Below are 18,522 nucleotides of genomic sequence, written 5' to 3'. Positions count from 1 at the left end.
TTGCGTGCAGGGATCAGTTTTAGGCCAGTGCTCAACTCTAGTTAGAGGATCAGGTAGGGCAAGACAGTTCACACTGTTAACCTTTTTGTTTGTTATCTCTCTTTAATTCCTGTCAACAAGAGTTCATATCTTTTTAATATAGCTATAATAGCTGCTATTATGCCATTATGGAGGAACAGATATTTTTTCAGGAAATTTAGGGACCTATGTGGTCCTCTTCTTGCCATTTTTAAGTTCAAAGCCAGTGATGTAAAGTCAAACTTGTTCATGTGTCCCTGAACAAGATATGCATTTTAGGAAATGCATGAACAGATTATTTGGTAGATTGTAAGAAAATGCAATGGAACCAATGTTTACTTCTTAGTAAACGAGCAAAATTTAATTTGCCTGCTTTGATTAGTCTCAAGTATTAGCATATGATGTGAGAAAACAGGCATAACAGAATATCAGGAGAATGCATGCCTGAATGCAAATGCTTATAAGAACGTACAGTAGTTGCCACATATAAACAACTATGTACAAAAGCACGTTACAGCATGTATCAGATACTGCCATGCATAGTCATCACATTTTTTTTTTAATGGCACATACTGCAAGTGATCACTGGCATCACTAAAGCCTAACCTCACTTTAACCATCTCCAAGGGTATGAGTGTTGAAGTGGTCTCTATATGGAAAGATCAATCTGTCTCCATTTGTTCCTCTGACATGCCCACTGATCTGTCTGCTCACAGTTGCTGAGTCGATGGACCACCTCTAACAAAGCACAGTCCCCCCTCATCTTTCTACTTAAACACACTGTGAATCATGTCATTGAGCCTTATCTGACCCTTATCAATACACTGGACAGGGCGGGCACCTGGATGTCCAATTGGAAGCAGACAAAGTCGCTGTCATGGCCTCTGCCCTGGTTGTCATGGCATCTGGAGAAAGCACTGTCAGGGGAATTAATTGGTTACAAATGACAGATGACAGGAAAACGGCGGGGGGGCGTGAATTTTGAATTAGTCTTGTTATTAGCAGTGAATCGATTAAGTCACCAGTGAATGGACAATTTAGATGGCTTAGACCAGCTTTTCATGGATATGTGTGTCTGAAATGGTTAAGAACAAAATTATTGAAATCATTGATCTTAGGACAGAACTTTCTTGCAACCATCCTGCAGCTACAATTAAGATGACAAAAAGTAAATCTAGGCAGATTGCTTTTATTGTAATTATTGGCTATCATGTAAGGCCCAAGAAACCAATTAAGAGACGGCTGCATATTTCTAAAGAAGTTTGCAAATCTGCTTATGAATTACATATTGCATGCTTAAATTAATTCATGACAGGACTTAAATTACTTTGAATACATTGAGTTTTGTAGCACAGTGATGTGACATGACCCAGGTTTTTTTTTTTTTTTGTTTTTTTCCCAGTAACCTGTAGTTGCAAATTTGCACACACTGGGCTTACATAAGTATGTCAGTTATGGTTCAAACTGTGCAACTGTGTGATAAGAATGGAATCAAAGGCTTTGATTTGATCTGATACAAGTGTGTGATAATTGCTGACTGTGCTCAAGGTTCGGCCAGCAGTGGGGAGATAACAGCAGCATGTACAGTTGTACAACCTTATATTACTATAAAACAAATGTGTTTGCTGATACAACATTCTAAGCAACTGTTAATTTAATATGAGTCTGTAGTATATTTTACTAAATTAACTTTTACTCTATTGTGTAATTAATCTGTATGTTTACTGTGGCTGCAACTAACAATTATTGTCATTATCGATTAACCTGCCGATTATTTTTTCAATTAATAGATTTGTTGTTTATCTATAAAATGTCAGGAAATTGTGAAAAATGGCCATCACAAATTCCCACTGCTCACGATCACATTTTCAAAGGTCTTGTTTCCTCCAACTAATGGTCCATAGCCCAAAGATTTTCAGTTTAGACCGAAGGAGGACTAAGGTAACCAAAAAATATACACGCTTGAGAAACTAGAACCAGAGAATGTTGGCATTCTTCTTTTCCTTGTTGTAAAAATAACTCTAAATGTTTAATCGATTACTAAAATATTTGCCACATCATTTTCTGTAAATCAACTCAAAATACTTTGTTTCTTCCTGGCATAAGGGACAATGTCAATAATATGACATCTACTATACTTTTATGAATCTAATTTTTCTGTTAGTGTAGTAATTCATTTTTTACAAAATCTTTGGTCTTACTCTTGTGATCAGTACCATTGAATTTGTTATCCAGTTTCGTTTCACAGGTCCACACTTGTTTCCAGTAAAAACCGCAAAGGCTAACTGCTGTCTTCAACCTTTATTGCACACATAGTGAGGACAGAGTGTACATAGTGAAGGCAGGGCCATCTAAGAAAGAAAAGAAACTCCCATGACTAGTATAATAGTGTAGCTTAAGCAAAGCCGCTTATGTGTCCGCAATACCTCAGCTCCAAAAAAGATAGGCAGATTTTTCAATAAACTAATCTCAATCTTTATTTGGGCAACTGTTTAACTTCTGGTCCCTACCCTTCCTCCAAGTCTCTCTCCCCACACACACATTTCACTGTCCATTGCCACAAATAGTCATTTCAAAATGCAGTACATGGCTAGAAAATTTTAAATATTCCTCTCTTTAAAAGTGAAATATCTCAGTTTAAACCATTAGGTTCAATATTCTTAAATGACACCAAGAACCATGTAAGGATACAGTGTAATTTTCAGTAATGTGGATTTGGGCACCAAGGTATGAAATGGGTGAAACTTTCCGGCTAATGCTCTGGGTGAGCAGCTTTTCGTGGTCATGAATGGCACACCATAGTTGGATTCCTCATTCATTGTTTAATGCAATCGTGCTGGTGAGGCCAGCGGGAAGTTTAGGAAATCCAGCTGTCACATTCCCAGCATACCAGAGGTGAGCACTCTGCATTCTTTTCAAACTTGTCAGCAAGGAAGTTGATCGAACAAGCAAACCAGTGATCCAGAGAATGACTGAGTGAGTACTTTGTATAAGTGAAAGACTGACAAAAAATACATGAGTGAGACTGTAGTCAAGCAGTGAAATAAGCAAGTGGCTGAACAAGTTTGTGACCAAACAAGGAAACAAGCGAATGCGCGAGTGAGGGGTTAAAAACAGTTAAAAGAGTACTGAAAGAATGAATGGATTTTAAAAAATGAAAAAAGCAAATTAATAACTGGACAGCATGAATGAATAATTATTGAATGAATGAACCAGTAAGTGAGCAAATGAGTGATTCATAAAGTGAGTAAGTAAGCAGTTGAGTAAAATGGGAGTTCTCAAACAAGGGATTGGGTAAAAGAGTGTGAGTGAGTGCTTATATTGTGTGGCTTGAACAAATTACATGACATGTTTGAATGAATTTTATCAACAACTTGTGCAGTTTGCACAACTTGTACTACTTATACTTCTTTGTAAACCAAACCACTTATGCCTCAGGGAAATACATCTAAACTCCACATTTCTTACAAACTATTTCATGTATTCCTGCTCTGGTAAACAGTATCTTGCTCAATCACAATGCTGGCCTCCAGGTGCATACTGCTGAATTCCATACAGGCTACATGTGCATTTAGTGGAAGATTGTGTACTGCACAGACTTGCAGACTAGTGAACAAGTGATAGTGTGAACATGCACACTAAGACTGAGCAATGACAAGGTGGAAGAAAGTTGTAGTCATCATTTCCAGCTGAGCTTTACTCTTGTAAAACGTCTGAGAAAGGGAAGGCAAGTTGGCTTGGTGTCAGTCTCTCAGATGGGAACGTTGTCAGTAGAAGCCGGTGTAGCAAATGTCTTGTTTTCACTCAACAAAATGCTGTGTTATGACTCAGTATCTGCGGATCCAAAGTTAGCTCCACCTGCAATAGATTAGTGGATCTCTTTTTTTGAATATTAAAATAACAGGTAAGCTGCTGCACACAGTGCGTGTGAAGCATGTGTTGACACAGAAGAGATATAACATTAGTCAACCACAAAAAAAAACATAAAAAAAGATTATATTTGAAGACACAATAGTCCTCTAGTGTGTCCAAGACTACGAAAGTCGTACCCGCTTGCTTGCACAAGTTTGCTTGAACAATACCGATAATTGTTCTGCACTGTTTGCACTCCATTAACAATATGAAAATCTATACATTTCTATATTATACTCCATGCACAACTTTAAGAGACCCATAATGAAGAGACAAAAGGGCCAAACAATAAGGCCAAATATGCACATGGACAGTTAATTTTAAAATCAACTTTCTCATTAACATTGCAACAAACAATATATTACCCAAAATAAGGAAAAGTAAAACATTAAAGACACAATATAATAGATTGTTATTTCCATTTTTGTTATCCAAAAGGCTGTGTAATATGCTGCTACAACTTCAGCACCCTGGTTTTGTTTAACAAGCGGAGAGGTGTTGGGGCAGAAGGCTGAATGGGAAGCGGACGGTAGACAGCAGTCAGCAGCCTGGGGTTTGTGTTGTGATGTGGACAGTGACTCAGTGTTTCCACAGTGAGATGTGCCAAACAAGGGGCCTCCCGCTACACTGCTTCTGTCAGCGCTCCAGACTCAATTGCACTCAATAGGAGCAGCTGGCAGCCTCTCAGCTTCACATGGATGTGATGAGACAGTTGATGCAGATGTAAAACCTCAGCTAATTAGGGTAGGAAGTTATCCTTTTGTGATCCAATAGTGACCGATAGATTCATTAACTCAGGATACACTTCCCATGTTTGATGAACCAGATCTAATTTTTGGAATGAAAAAAAAACAACAAAAAACTGTAGACCAAGACTTGGAACCTACGAAAGCAGTGGGGAAAGTGGCAGACTTGGCAGAAACAACCACAGTTTAGGCTACTGGTATCCATTACCCACTGTACTGTACATCTCCCTCCCAGAATCTTTTTCAGTTTAGGTATCTATTTGACTACAATTTTATGCAAAAATGTGGTCTTATAGCCCCTGAAAGCTTGATTTTAAATTGCAAGAATTTCTCTATAACATTAAATACAGTACTCATAGCTAAATAAGCAACAATTGAAGTTAAAGTTTTGAAAAAACAAACAAACAAACATCCCGTGTATTATTTAGTAGGAGTTAATACTAAAACCTAGCTAACTTGATTAACCAGAACTGTAGAGGTGTGGTTTGATCAGATTTGACTGACAGTGGCCTGGCAACAGCAGCAAACCAAATAACCCAATAACCAAAAATTGTTACGAAATTGTATGTTCATGTCCATCATAGTAGAGAGCTGATTAAGAAAATGGGATTCAGGGCCTTGAAAAAAACCTGGAGTGCAGAGCTGCAACAATTAGTGAATTAATTAATTAATCGATTATTCAATCAACAGATAATTGAATCTTCAAATATTTTGGAAACTGACTATCATTTTGAATCACTTTTTCATACAGAATGCCTAAATAAATATAGAGGCGTACACTAGCAAACAAAGTTGTGCTTTTACGCTCAATGGGTTGTGTTCAAATGAATTCAAACAAATGACGTGTTACTTTGAATTTGTCCGAACTTGGCTTTCTCTGCTCAAAAAGCTTTTCGTGATTGTATACACAAGGTTTCTGGGTCCCCACAAAGGCACTGTACTTGACCCCTTACGAAAGTTGTTCTTTTATTGTGGATCAAGGTCAGAAACAGGTCAATGATGTGCAGCTACATACAAGAATAAAAGTTAACTGAGCTGGAATCCCTCTGCGAGAATAAATTTCTACGGTCCCAGGCTTAGTTAAAGAATATATACAAAGTCTTGAAGGAAGTATAGCAGGTATGCCTTTTTGTATAACCTTCCACCTGTGCACTGTGCCAAGAACTACAAAGTGGCTTCCAAAAACAAATCTATGAAAAATATGTGAAAGACAGTGCTCCAAAAAACTTGAAGACTCAAACCAAGTAAAAGCACTTTTTTTTGTCCCATTGATTGTTCAAGTCATTAGTTGTGGTTTCATCAGGATAATCCACTAATAAATACCTAGGTGTGACGATACCAGCACAAAAAACAGAAAAATTACATTACCTTACCATCTGTAAAATTTTAATCAGACATATTCTGATTCTGTTTCTGGAAATCTGAGGATATATCAAGAACATTTTAAGAAATTGGCTAGTATGTCTATTCGCAATATTTTCTGGATTACAAATACAAAAGCTGACTAGTCGTTTCCTCTCACACAAGCACAGAACACATTGGCTACAAAACATATTAGCTGCTGCTAGTTAATGGCACATAAGGGCCTCAAGAGACAATTGCCATACACAATATACAGACTGAAATGGAACAAATCAGAAAACAGCTGCTTAAGGAGCTTCATTTGGTATATCTGAATTAGTCACGTCTCTAAATCACTTCATACTGTATCAGTGTGTACCACCACTTTACATAACTCAAGCAACTTACAGAGCAGTTACACAGACAGTGGAAATGATGCACAATAGCCACGCAGACAAACACAAAGAAGCATTTTTAACTTTAGTCTTCAAAGTCCTGACTCATCTCAACAGACCACATATGTCAGTGTCAATAGATCAGATCTCTGGAGAGAGCTTGTGCAGTAACCTTGCCCTGTTCTTGATATTTTTTCTTTTCACTGGCAAAACAAAGAGGCAGCTACAAGTTTAAAATAGGGAGGCACTTCCGTTCTTTTTCTAGGTAGCGCTCCCCTGTGAGTCAGCAATGCTAGGTTACCATGAGGAATGCTGCTGCTGCTGCTGACTACAGCCCAGTCTCTTAGGGATTTAGAGGGTAGGATGTTTGAAACCTATATTGCCTGTGCTCTACTGAACCCTCCCCACATAGGGAACATGTTTTATTGCTGTGGCAACAAAGAAAAGTATTCAAAATCCTAAGGGACAAAATTGCAAGGGCAAGAAGCCACATATGTAACACACTGAAACTGCTACTTTGCATTTTAAGTACGCCCGTTAAGTATGCAAGTCTGCTAGTGCGGTGAAAATTAGACATTTGGATTAAGCCAAAGGCAGCATTACGTTGTGCTCAAACTGCAGGACACCTGACCAAAACTTCTGACATGCCAGAAACCCAACGCGTTGTGTGAAAGCCAGATCATTGATAGATAAGATGATTATCCAGGTGCCTCAAACTGCATGTCAAACGTCGACCGCTCTGGCATAAATTTGGCCCAATCGTAAAATTAGTCTTGGACGACAATATGGGGCTAAAATCGGGCCGATCCTTACATTGTCAAAAGTAACAACCACAGCCGAATTCAGGTTGACAATCACAGAGACATTTATTAGTTTCCCCTAATTCTGAATACTGAACATTTTACTCACAGTCACAATGCATGATTTCCTGTTTATTGTTCAGTACATGTAATAGGAGGATCACGGCAAGGAAAAACCTGTGCATAAAAGTTTTAAAGAAGTACGTTTAAAAAGTGTATACAGATTTAGTTTCATTACCTTGGCAAATGTGACAAGTCATTGTGATATTGATATCAGGTGATATCATACAGCCCTAGAACCCTTATTCCCAAATGCATCTTTTTTGATGGCAAGGGCAGTGTAACACCATCTGTGGATAATAGCCAATTTATGGCTGACAGGGGAAAGGGAGTTGTAAATGTGCTCTAAATCAAGATTGCCTTGACGTGAAACGGAAATCTCATCCAGATTCCAGTTCATTAAGCAGTGCCTTTTTGAATTAGGGGGAGGTGGGATCGTTTCTGCACAGCATGATATCAGGCCTTTCGAAATATAGTCTACAAGGTTTTCCTGAATACCAGCGCTGCTACTCTACAGGAAGGAATCCCACAGCTGCTGACATCAGCCAGGTCTTGCTGGGCTCAACGGTCAGGGGGTTATTTGTGACCTTGTGTGCCGCAGAAGGGTTTGTATCTCTACCCTCTCTCCACTTTTAAACAGCACACACAGCTGTCAGTTTCACCACATACAGAAAATCAAATACTTCTGTGATTCCCCAAACTTCAAATACTTAAATATCAATATTCAATGTTGACAGCAACATCATTGGTTCGTAAAAAAGTATTTTCACAAAAGATGAAGGACATCAAGTTGCCAAAAGCAAACAGCAAATATAACAGTTTCTATAAAAGGAGTGTAGGTTAAGTCACTATTATGTTTAGAGCTGAAATTGTAAGTCAATTTAATCAATTAAGTCAATTGACAGAAAATTAATCGATAACTATTTAGATAATTGATTAATTGTTAAAGGCATTTTTTTTTAAACAAGACAGAACAAAACAACTTGTGGGGGTTTGCTGCCTTTCTTTGACTAATGTGATAGTAAAATTAACATCTTTGGGTTTTGGACTACTGATTAGACAAAACGAGCAATTTCAAGATGTCACCTCAAACTTTAGGAAATTATAATGGGCAAATAATCGTAAAATAAAAATATTATGCTAATGTGCTTTTTTGTCTAATATCATCCAGCTTTAAACCATCACATTACAGACAAAGATTCAAACCTGACATTAATGCACTTGAAGCACAATCAGTATAGCACGTTCACACACAGACATACAGCTGGAAGTATCTGCTGCTTTCCTTTTTTGTGACACATTCCAGACCAGTTTTGCAAGGTCATAAAACTGCTTTAATAAGAGAATGGTGGCAACAGGTTCCTCTAAAGGCTTCTTCTTGGCCTACTTCCGCTAAGAGAGAAAGAGAACCAAAATAGTAAAGAGCCAAGATTGAAGGATTTCTGGTACCCTCTGGTACCACACCCTTTTGGTTGTAAAACAGTTAGTCAACTGACTGACGATTCATCACCAACTTTAATACTAAACAATCAGTCTTTCAGCAAGTAAAGTTGCCAAACATTTAATGGATCCTGGTTCCCAAGTGTCAAGAGTTGCAGTCGATGTTTGTTTCATATAATTACATATATAATACAATATAACTTGAATGTCTTTAGGTGGTTTAACTGTTACTCATACCAGAGAAGCAATCTAAAGATATCATCCCCAATAGGCATTTGTTCTAATTTCTGTACATTTGATAGACAAAATAATTTCATTTAAAAGTTAAAATACATTTATTTAAATTGAAATAAAAAGTGGATGCGGATGTGCTGCTTTTGTTCTGCTACTTTTCTTTTTTTATTAATCGGATCACAACTTAAACTTATCTTCCTCTCTCTTTATTTCAGTTACTTGCTGCTCTAGCACATGAGCACTTCATGGTCACAGGAACATTACAGGGAATTACACCTCTGACATTTGTACTCCTTTAATGCTGGTTTTTTTGTAACCGCTCATCTACAGAAATGAATCTGTCACTGCATTCAAGACAAATCACTGTGAATAACTACACCAACCAGGGGCCTAAGATGTAGGGAAAGTGTAAATATTCCTAGAGATATTCCTACAGTACAATATATACTGTACTGGAAAAGACCCTTCAAACTGAAGTAGTAGGGATAAGTTCAACACTCAATGCTGTTTAGTTTTCCAAAAAGTCTTCAACATCCCATAATCCTAATTTCCACAGAAAACCCACTTTACTTATCCTTCAAAACGTAAGAGACTCCAACCCAGACACCACACTGCAGTTCTTATCCAAGGCTTTTTAAAAGCACCTAGAAAGTTTAGTTGGCACCATAATATTGCCATGAAGGTATACTTATACAATTTGTACAACATTTTATTAGCCTTCCTTATTTGACACAACAGCTAGCCTTGTGATGAAATCAAATGATACTGATGTATGAAATGTCAAGGTAACCCTGTCATGCAAGGTGAGACCACCTGTAGCTTTAGTCTGCATTCCCTACAAACAAAACAGGTCAGACGTGATGATATCAGCCAGTTTGGAATGTAGCTACACTTCTCACCTCACACACACACATGCAAACACACACATTCACAGTATCACTGACACACTGCAATGTTTGCACATTCACGCACAGGCAAACATGCATGCACACTGGGAACCCTGGGCCACTGGGCTGTGTGGTTGGTGGCACCCACAGGAAAAGCTGACGTGTTTACATTCAAACAATACCCAGTGAGACAAAGTCCGGCTGTTGTTATGGTGTGCTGTGTTAATGAGGGACTTCAAAACAGGTTTAAAAAAGCCAAGCTATTTGACACTTGGCATTACAAGTGGTACTGTTTCACTGAAAAGCTCTTAGTTAAATGTGTAAACAGTGTGGGTTATTGAGGATTAACTGAGTAAACACAACTTATTCAAAGTTGGTGAAGCTGCCACTAATGGTTATTTTCATAACTGATTAATCTATCTATTTTAGATGAACCAGTGTTTTGCTTGGTCTATAAAAACATAGAAAAAACAAAAAACAAATACCCATTGTAAGTTTCCAGAGCCCAGAGTTCCAATTGCTTATTTTGTCTGAACAACAGCTAAACAAGACCTGGTCTGCAGCCATGTCAGAGAATGTGCTTATTAGTACTAAACACAAAGCACAGCTGAGGCTGATGGGAATGTTATTAGTTTTGCAGGTATTTGGTCACAAACCAAAATACTGGACAAACTAAAATTTTGACCTGATGATATTGTTAGTTGAAATGCTAAGGGATCACCAAAATGAGTACAATTCATCCTGAGGGGGACATGAATCGGTGTACCAAATTTCATGGCAATTTATCCAGTAGTTGTCAAGACTATTCACCTAAAACCATGAACGTGAACCAAACATTGGCATTAATGAAAAAGTCAGGGGATCACCAAAGTCATTAGGATACATTGTCCAGGAAGCATGAATGTCTGTACAAGATTTTGTGCCCATCTATCCAGTAGATGTCCATAAGTGTCAATACAAAAGAAAAAAGACTTATCCTGTGGGGACCAAGAATGTCTGCACAAAATGTCATGGCAATCCATGAAATAGCTGCTAATGTATTTCACTGGAAAAATTAAAACTTCCTAAAAAGGCATTGCAATATTGCATCAAAAATATCATTGCAATCCATCCAACAGTTCTTAAGATATTTCAGTCTAGACCAAAGTGGTGGACCAACCGACTGACCATTCATGGATCAATGCTGCTAGCATGCCTAAAAACAAATCACTTAATGGACTAACCATTTAAAGTAATTACATTATAGAAAACAACGTTAAATCCAATAGCATCCTGTTGTGCATTAATTTGTCCTTGAAGTTCAGAAACTCTTTTCAATTTGAAACACTCAAATCATTGCCATGTTTTCATGAGCTCATGAGTTACCACTTTAATAATAAATAAATTAGTGCTACTGCTGAATCACTGGGCTGCATTCACTATTCTCTCTTAGGTACAGCAAACTACCAAACAGTGAATTAAAATCAGCTTACAAAAGACTCTGCTCTATTGCAAACGACAGCTTAATGTAAAATGGAATAGGAGAGGTGGTAGAAAAGCCTTCAGCATTTCAAAGGGCACACAAAAAGGCCTGTCTTTCTTAATACCCCATGTGATAAATTTTTATTTTTAATAGGCTGCAGTGTCTTTTTAAAAGTGTCATGTTGCCCTTGTGCAGCTTCTCAGGCTTCACCAGGCAGCTGAAGTATACATAGTGAGGAATCGGTGTCGCAGATTTTTGAAACCAACCACCACAAAACATAGAGCAGAGATGACCAAGAGCTTTCTCACTAAAACTTGAGTCATTACAGTTTTTCAGCGTCTGTCTGCCGTCCAGTCCACAGGCTCTTCAGCTCAGTTAGGAGGGGCCTTTATTGGCCCCACAAGGAGAGCTTTCAGTGGCCCGGGTCAGGGGAAGGCTGTGTTTATTCACCCATTTAAACATGAACACACACACAAACACACTGTCTTCCTCGGTGCCCCTCTCTCTGTCTGTTTCACACACAGACTCCTCTGTATCCTTTTAATTTCAGACTCTCTCTCAACCCTGCAGTTTGTTGGCATATTCAACATTTGTTGATGTTGTTACTGGCGTGTGTGTGCATGTGCACCTTGAGTGTCGACGTGTGTACTATAGGTGTGTGTCCAGTTGTGCTGCATTTACGTCACGCTCGATTTATTGAATCTTGACTGGGAAATATTCAGCCTCAGCTTGAGGATGTTTGTAGATACTGTATCTCCTGCTTTTGGTCACAAACTATCAAATGTGCCGAAATCACCACAAATACATTGACATATGTTGGCAGTCCGCAGTTACTGAAAATGACAACTACATTTTAAGGTAACTCAGGGTTGTCACTTTGGATCTGGACGCGTCACATACTTCCGTGCGCCAATCTGGTGGCCTGTTTGGTCACTGTCAAGCAAATCTGATCCAACCACACCCTCCTATTCCTGATGAAGCAGATTAACTTTAAGTTTTTGAGTATTAAACTCTTTATGAAAAATACCTAAGATATATATTTTTTTTTTCTACTCTGATTGTTGCTTATTTAGTCACACACACACACACACACACACACACACACACACACACACACACACACACACACACACACACACACACACACACACACACACACACACACACACACACACACAGAGTGACAGTGCTCTATAAGATGTAATGAGTCTAGGGTTTTATAGTTCTCCAACTTTTCTCAGATACACCCTTTCACCTTCCTCTCTTCATCTATATCTTTCACCTCCCACCTCTTTCTCAGCCATCTTTTTTTGATTACCAGCCAGTATCTCTCTCTCGCGCTTTCTCTCATCTCTCTTCCTTCCTGCCATTGCTTCGATTAGGCGATAGCCCCCTTTCCTTGCTAGATCTTTCTCAACGATGAGAGCATCTCTCTCCCATGCTTCCTGTGTTGCAACCACTCACTTTCTCAGGCTACAACCCTGTTTCTGTCTCCTATCATTTCTTTTACAACTCTTTATTTAAATAACCTGTACGCAAGGGTTTGTTTTTCCATCTCATCCCCTACAGCTCTTTTCATTTATTTGCACATAAATGCGGCCCACTAGAGAGGTATGGAAAGAAGTCCCCGGAAAGACATCCCTCTCAGGGCTTTTACAGAATCGACAATATTTTCATATTAAAACAGCTAGTTTTATATGAAGACCAGCCTAAAAGTTCACTAAAGCCACTGTGAAGACACTTTAAGTCAAATTATCCTTGTAGCGTTGATATGAAACAGCTCCAAAAATATAAATATGGCAGAAGCACTTCACGGCAAAAACCACGAGGCAGCATAGGCCAGGTGACTTGGACCAATCCTTGCCCACCTGGATTAAAAGTTCAGGTATGGCTGCTGAAGAAATTAAAGCAGACATCCTCCTTGAGGGGAGAGATTTCTAAAGTTACGAGGGAGGAACATAAAAAGTGCACTGGTAGTTCTGATCTGAATGTCCTCAGATCAGAACTACAAGCAGTGCTGTCTGAAATCGCATACAATACGACCTCAATTCAATCAGAAGTGGACTATATGAAGGCGGACATTCAGGACATGAAGGGTGGATTATCCCCATGGTCAGATGAATTGGTTTATATAATCAATTAATACTTGAATATAGTGTGTACAACAGAGATGTGTACAAATGCTATATACAGCTGGAAAAGGAAAAAGAAAGTACTGAAAATGGAAACTGTATATATTGAGCTGTTGTGAAAACTAAGTAAAAAGTTTTTTTTAAAAACTGACAGAATTTACAGAACAGTTAAATGTAAAATGTGATTTTTGGGGTGATTTTTTTTTTAAATACTCGTAAAATGTGTATGAAATGTGTATGAAATAACTTAAATAACTGAAAAAGATAAAAGATATATTCTTATTCTTCCCCACTCCCGACCTGTTCCTTGCATTTCATTCTCCCACTGCTATGATGACATGTTTGTCTGGCAAGTCAGTTATCAGCTTGGTAATGTGGGTAAAGCTATGCCAGTCTGACACAGGAAGTGTCACCATGTCAGTTTCACATCAACAGCTACCTAACCCACAGGACTTCCAACAAGGTCAGCAACTGACAGAAAACACCAAAACGCTGAGAAATTCTTTTGATGGAAGCAGAAGTTCTCTGAAGGTTTTGTTGTACAGTAAAACTAAGCTTTAGACCCACTACATTTTTCAAAAATGTATAACTCGTATTACAAGAGCAAACAATGCATGTTGTGTGTAATTTTTGAAACATCACTTTCACCACTTTAGAGGCTTAATTCATCTTCTAAAACACCAATTCTAGGTTATGCAATTAAATGAATCTATCATCACGTTGAAATCCAAAAAAGTATATATTGGTGTGCTAATAACCAGCCTTCATGAGCTGTTAATCTGAGATTTCATTCTATTTATTGGGTGAAAAATATTGTTTATAGGCTCATTGAAAATAGCTTTAAAAGGGAGAATTATTGAGATTTTGAATTCCCAGTTGCAAAAATTATAAACAGTATGTGTGAGACTTCTGTTATTTAAAATTAAGTTTTGGTTACATACACTCAGGTTTTGACCAACCAACGCCATGAACGCTAAGAAGCCACAGGCAGAGTGATATAAATGACAAAGTTTTTAGGCTGATTAACGCATTCATGTGTCTCCCTTAAATAAGAGACAGTCAGCTTGAATCTACACCAGCCTTTGAAGATAAGCCCTCAGGCATCTTTCAAGACAACACTGGTGTCTAACTGGTTTTCACTTTTTCTGTGGGTGAACATACGTTTGCTCACATTTTAAGAAAGCACTTGTCAGAATGGAAAGTACATGGAACAAACTAATGGGGTGTGGGTGGGACTTAATTGTGATTATGGCTACAACAGCAGCTGCATTTCTCTGCATTTAAACTATTTTACAATGTTTTAACACCTACATATATACTGTAAGAAAAGCTCTCTATGAAGTCTTGTGCAGAAATATGTGTCACATGTTTCATATTGTAGAAATGGAACTTTTCTGCAATCAGTGATGTTGATGATGGTCTTGAAATTAGGGCTGGATCATAAAACTGGGACTGTCATCTTTAAATTGTATTCTCAAGAATTACAAAAATAATTCTGGGAGAAGTGTCATTTACTTTTTAGAGTGTTAATTTAGATAAACCTCAGTTGCGCTACTTAAGGTGTGTTTTGGTCTGTACCAGACTCCATCTTCACAAAACCAAAACCAAAAACAAAACAAAACATACATTTCTAGCTATTTGTGCAAACTTTGTCCATAGACATACATCTCCAGCTACACAAAAACACACAGGCCTGTGAAAATGCACATATGCAGGTCAAGTTATTGTTGTTTCCCACAGTCCTCTGTGACATACATCCTCTTTCTTAAGCAGTCAATACCAGAATGAAACACCTCAACCAAAAGGGTTCAATTTCACACTCAAACCTCAAAGTGCGTATTTCAGTGTCTGACTTCTCTCTTTTTGAAAAGATGAACACAGTCTGATCAGAGTGGATTGCAAATTATTTTCAAAACTCCTTGCTAGGAGATTGGAGGCTTATCTCCCTGCCTTGAACAAACCTGATCAAAAAAGATTAATTATGTACAGGTTTTTACACACAAATGTTTGGTGCATTCTTAATGTGTCACAATACACACACTCTAGTCAAGAAGGGATCCTCTGTGAGATCGTGATGCAGCTAACGCTTTTGACAGGGTGGAATTTGAATATATCTTTGAGGACAAAGGCCGGAATTTACTAGGTGGTTGAGGCTGCTTAATAGTGCCCCAATGGCAATAGTGTTGGTCAACGACAAAGCCTTTCATCTGGGGCAAGGCAAAAGACCACGCTGTCCCTCGTCCCCCCTATTATTCTTACAGGCAACTGAACCACTCGCAGAGCACATAAGTTGCGCCAATGATATCTTTGGTGTGAGTCTTGGTGGAATTGTTCAGAAACTGGCAGTCTGTGAAGATAATGTCATTCTCATCCTTACTAAGCCTGAAACTTCAGTCCCTCCCCAAGTCTCAATTACAGAGGCCTTTGGCAGTTTCTCAGAAAATGGAATTAATTATGAGAAATCCAAAGCTATGACACTGGGAAACTTTGGGGACAAACGTTCCTTGAAAAAGTTTCATTTTAAATGGTCAGAATCTGGTTTTTCATTTTGAGGTGTTAAAATTTCTGCCAACTTAGATAACCCATATACGCTTCTTCTAGGCAAAGATACATATTGATGCCTGGCACTGCCCTACCGATGCAACATCCTTGCTTCCAACCAAGGTCAAGATACGGACCAATTAGGATTAGCACAATCAAAGCTGGAAAAATATTGTGAAGATCAGTGGAAGGAAGGGTCATTTGAACAACTCAAAACCAAATACGCCATACCAACTAAACATTTTTATGGCATTTTTAAACTTTCCTGAAGCTCAGCCAGTAGTATCTGCTATTGACTAATTTTTGTTACAGTTTCACTGCAATAAAAATTTAATAACCCACTTCTAAATTAATAGGCATATGGGAGAGGGACCTGGGGACTGAGTTTGGGGAGGTGGCGTGGTCTGATGCAGTGGAGTCGATAGGGAAAATCTATCTGTGCTGTAGGCTAACAGAGAGGCAGTACAGGATCCTTCACAGATTGCAGTGCATGCCTCACTACCTTAATATTTTCTATCCTGTGATTTCTCACCTCTGTGTCACGTGCAAGAAAGAGGTAGGGTCTCACATATACTGATATTTAATTTCTGGGAAAAACTCTCACAGGAACTTAACTATTTTTGATGAGGACATACAAATGAATCCCCGTTTGTTTGTGTCCAGCGAAAACTTCTGACAAAAGCTTCTCCTATTAGCAAGAAGATGTATTCTATTTCAGTGGATGAAGACCAGACCTCCTACTGTTAACCAGTGGTATGTAGCAGTCTTTAAAGTTTTGCCGATGGAGCACTTGAGCTCAGTCTTGAAGGGAAATGAGAGGGTTTTTGATAAACTGTGGGCGCTTTTTCTAAACTACTTCCCTAATTGCACAGCAGACCTAGCAGGCAGGGGGCATTGCACTGTGGCCTGGCATCGTCCCACTGCCCGCGTGAATATCTAATGCTCTCTCTCCTGGGTATTTTACTGTTTTGCATTAGCTGCGCACTTCCCGATCTGAATAATATGTCCATGTTCTGAGATCTCTGTACTGTATAATGTCTTCCTACATAATGTGTCCGTACATACAGTGGTGTTTTTTTAGGGTGTGTGATCTGCTCATATCTATCTCTGCTGCCATGTGGGTTTTGTGTGGTTTTTTTGGTATGACATTCTCTTTTCGAAAATTCAATACAATATTGTGTAAAAAAAAGAGGAAGAAAGTTGTCAAATAAAGGTTAGGTTCAGCCAAATCATTTTGAAGTGTATACTTTACACAATTTTAACGATACAAGTTTCGCACAGTAAACTGCAAAGAAGAAAATATGTTTAAACCAAGTTGATGTGGCAACACTTTCCTCCGATTATTTCCTGACAGAGCATTTCAATTCCTCATGCCGCTGTGAATGACTGACTGTTTGACTGTAACATAATGTGCAAATTAATTTACAACTCCCTAAACAACTCAGACACAGTGAAATGATGATAAAAATAGCGTTTCACGAAACCAAATTATGTCTCGTATTAACAGTGATGAATCAAGTGTGTGGCAGCTGTTCTTCATAGCGCGTAAGAATAAATTGGGAGCCAAAGACCTCTAAAAGGGAGGAAAACAACAAACCCTGACAGCTCTGTGCTGACTGTGTGCAGATGGCACCAAGAAGACGGGCAACCTGGCAATTGGCACAAACTTTGAAAAAAAAAAAATGCCAACAGTGTTATCCTTTAACTGTAATCTGTCGAGTTGTGTCAGCATTCAGCAAACCACCCTTTTTGGCAACTTCTGCTGAAGCACACACAGCCAGTTTTGAAACATGTTTCTTTGTACGCACTCCAAGAACAAAACATTGACCACACACTGGTTTCCATCTCCTGTTCTGTTATCTTCATAGCAGCTCAACTGTGTGCTTAGAAAGCAACAGGTCACCACTTAAGTCTGTGTATCTCTTTCTCTCCCTCATTTGCTTCTCCCCCAGGGAGCATGTGGCTTTGCAATGGTTGGAATTCCAATAAATGTTTGATATGTACCGGGTGTCGCCAAAACCACCATAAATCACCAGACATGATTTGTTGCCCGTTACCACCAGGGCGTCTGGATGGCACTGAGAAAGGTAGGCAGGGAGGGAAGAGCCGGATGGAAAACCCAAATAATTGGGAAAGGTTGACAGGGCATAAAATCTGCGGTGGGAGAGATTACCCACTGAGCCAAACATCTGCACAGGAGACAGACATACCTAAAGCTCATCTAAAACTTAACCATCCAAGAAATTTAGCTGACACTCTCAACCAAAGAGACTCTCAATGAAGGACGACTGTGAAAACAATTCACTTGATTTGACCAAAATCATAACTGCATTTGACTTCCTGGAATATTAATACAGTACTTATATATTAAAAATAATAATAATGATAGGGCTACAACTAGTGATTATTTTCATTATCAACTAATCTGCTGATTATTTTTCTGATAAATAGTTTTATTTATAACATGACAGAAAATACTTTTAAAATTTCCATTGTAATTTTCTAGAGCAAGGTGACTTATTCAAATTGCTTGTTCCTTGCTTTATCCACTAAA

General features: G+C 38.5%; 1 protein-coding gene across 3 annotated transcripts in view; it reads right to left on the bottom strand.

The window, feature by feature from the left end:
• Nucleotides 1–18,522, bottom strand: part of rapgef6 (Rap guanine nucleotide exchange factor (GEF) 6) — a 153,443-nt gene that overhangs the window by 132,846 nt on the left and 2,075 nt on the right. The window lies entirely within an intron of this gene.

This window comes from Xiphias gladius, chromosome 17, assembly GCF_016859285.1.
Source record: "Xiphias gladius isolate SHS-SW01 ecotype Sanya breed wild chromosome 17, ASM1685928v1, whole genome shotgun sequence".
NCBI classification, from domain to species: Eukaryota; Metazoa; Chordata; class Actinopteri; order Istiophoriformes; family Xiphiidae; genus Xiphias; species Xiphias gladius.
The sequence above is the reverse complement of the archived record's forward strand: the minus strand, read 5'-3'. Positions and strand labels throughout refer to the sequence as shown.